The sequence below is a fragment of the Entelurus aequoreus genome, linkage group LG15 (genome assembly GCF_033978785.1).
Source record: "Entelurus aequoreus isolate RoL-2023_Sb linkage group LG15, RoL_Eaeq_v1.1, whole genome shotgun sequence".
NCBI lineage: Eukaryota > Metazoa > Chordata > Actinopteri > Syngnathiformes > Syngnathidae > Entelurus > Entelurus aequoreus.
In genome coordinates this window covers 12,772,229-12,775,487 of record NC_084745.1, presented here as the reverse complement: position 1 = coordinate 12,775,487, position 3,259 = coordinate 12,772,229, and positions in this window count along the sequence as shown.

Genomic DNA, 3,259 nt, shown 5'->3' with positions numbered 1-3,259 from the left:
TACATTGATTTTTTTTAATTTTTTTTTTAAATTGACATCCAGCATCAGACATTCCTATCCATTACATCATATTCACATACATCATATATCTGTTGTCTGCCCTAAATGTCAAAATGTTTTTTGTTTGTATCCCAACCATACCACCCCCCCCAAAAAAGAAAGAAACAGCAAAAAAAATAAAGTTATATCTACAAATACATCAATTAAATAAACAAAAAAGAAATAATAATACATGAATAATAATAATCATCAGAAATAAAATAAAAAATATAAACAGATATACAGTATATATACACACCACACATATACATATATATATACATATATATACATACATACCTATACACATACATAGGGAGTAATCCTTTTTTTTTTAAGCAGTACAATGTTACATTGATTTTGATTTGGCTTTTACCTGATATTAATTATTTTATTGAAGTCATTTGTATTTTACTTCTTATCCTATTAGTTATGCAAGATTCTATTTAGTTATATTTATTTATTTATTTACTGTATGTATATATATATATATATATATATATATATATATATATATATATACATATACAGTATACATATACTGTATATATATATATATATATATATATATACATATACTGTATACATATACTGTATATATATATATATATATATATATATATATATATATATATATATATATATATATATATATATATATATATATGTCTTAATTAGATTATCCAAAAAATAGTGCTCGATACCGTGGTAGAGCGCAATATATGTATGTGTGGGGAAAATCACAAGACCACTTCATCTCTACAGGCCTGTTTCATGAGGGGTTCCCTCAATCATCAGAAATCTCCTGATGATTGAGGGAACCCCTCATGAAACAGGCCTGTAGAGATGAAGTAGTCTTGTGATTTTTCCCACACATACATGTATATATATATATATATATATATATATATATATATATATATATATATATATATATATATATATATATATATATATGTGTGTATATATATACATACACTACCGTTCAAAAGTTTGGGGTCACATTGAAATGTCCTTATTTTTGAAGGAAAAGCACTGTACTTTTCAATGAAGATAACTTTAAACTAGTTTTAACTTTAAAGAAATACACTCTATACATTGCTAATGTGGTAAATGACTATTCTAGCTGCAAATGTCTGGTTTTTGGTGCAATATCTAAATAGGTGTATAGAGGCCCATTTCCAGCAACTATCACTCCAGTGTTCTAATGGTACAATGTGTTTTCTCATTGGCTCAGAAGGCTAATTGATGATTAGAAAACCCTTGTGCAAATCATGTTCACACATCTGAAAACAGTTTAGCTCGTTACAGAAGCTACAAAACTGACCTTCCTTTGAGCAGATTGAGTTTCTGGAGCATCACATTTGTGGGGTCAATTAAATGCTCAAAATGGCCAGAAAAAGAGAACTTTCATCTGAAACTCGACAGTCTATTCTTGTTCTTAGAAATGAAGGCTGTTCCACAAAATTGTTTGGGTGACCCCAAACTTATATATATATATATATATATATATATATATATATATATATATATATATATATATATATATATATATATATATATATATATATATATATATATATATATATATATATATATATATATATATATATCTCCATCCATTTTCTACCGCTTATTCCCTTCGGGGTCGCAGGGGGCGCTGGAGCCTATCTCAGCTACAATCGGGCGGAAGGCGGGGTACACCCTGGACAAGTCGCCACCTCATTGCAGGGCCAATACAGATAGACAGACAACATTCACACTCACATTTACACACATATATATATTTTTTTCTATTAATCCTCATATGTCTTACTTGTATGTTATTCTTTATCTCTACATGTAACAGGGTCATTTATGTAATGTAAATAATGTATCTTATAATGTAGTATTATTGTTATAATTACACAAAATGTGTAAGTTGCATGTAAATACCCGAAGGTTGTTTGATTTTTTTGTTAATATGGAACCATTGTCTCGTTGTCCCTCCTACTGCAATAATTGTTGTGACACCTGTCTTTTTATATGCGTTGGACACGCCTTCCTACTTCCCTTTTGTCCACGGCTTGATGATGGCAGAACAAAATTGACAACAATTGTATTCTTTGTATTATCAGTAAAGTGCATCTGAGGAAAAGACTACCGGTTACATACACATGGTTCTTACTATTTTACAAGTTGTTTTTTTTGTTTTTTTTTCCAACGTTCCTCAGATGAGCCATCAGCCTCAGGGGTTATCGGCCGTGCTTGTGGGGGCGCTTTTGTGCCAGCGTCCTGGTGGCCATGGTCTGATGACCTCCTGGTGCAGATGGCTCCTGTGATAGTGTTTACTCACATGTCTCCTCTGTACTCAGCCATGCAATCATTGGTCCATATAGTTGCATATGTGTGTATGTTGTGTGTTTGTGTTTGGTATCTGTGTCCATGCGTACGTATGTGATAATGGGGGATATGGGTCACCGGGGTATTGTTTTTAACTTTGTAAAGCACTTCGCGTTGCATTTCTTTTATGTATGAAAAGCGCTTTATAAATAAAAATTGATTGATTGATTGATTGTATTTGCTAACAGTTTTGTTAAACTGTTGACGAACAGGTTTGTTGCTAATAATCTTTTTTCTGTATTCTTATTATAATCATGTTTAATAAATTACAGGGGGAAAATCACGTAAAGTATGAAGTATCGGTATCATTTTGGGTTTTTATATTCAGTATCGCTCATGACTAAAGAACAATGCATCTTGATTGGTTCCATCACTTCCGCATTGCATGTTTTATTTTTAATTTTATTTTTAAATTGAACAACAAACATACATTTATAATTCACTTAACAGTCAAGGCACTTTCAATAACAAGGAAAGAAAACAAAAGCAAATACAGATATAGTATTAAATATTAATAAATAATAATAATTAAAAAAAATTTTTTTTTTTAAAAAGGGCTACCTAAATCACTTTAAATGTTTTTAACAACAATATCAATTTAAGGACTTTTGTACTCTTAATCATTCTCCAAGATTTGATTGATAATTGTAAACCATTAAGCCAATTAGAAAATGTAGGCCTTACTTTAATAAATCGACATTTATGTAGACATGTTTTTGCCTGGAGCATAATAATGTTGACAAACATTTCTATGTTACAGTCGTTTATAAAAAATACAAAATTTGATCTCTTCTATAGAGAATGGGGACATGTTTCTCAGCCAATCGCTGATCTCCTC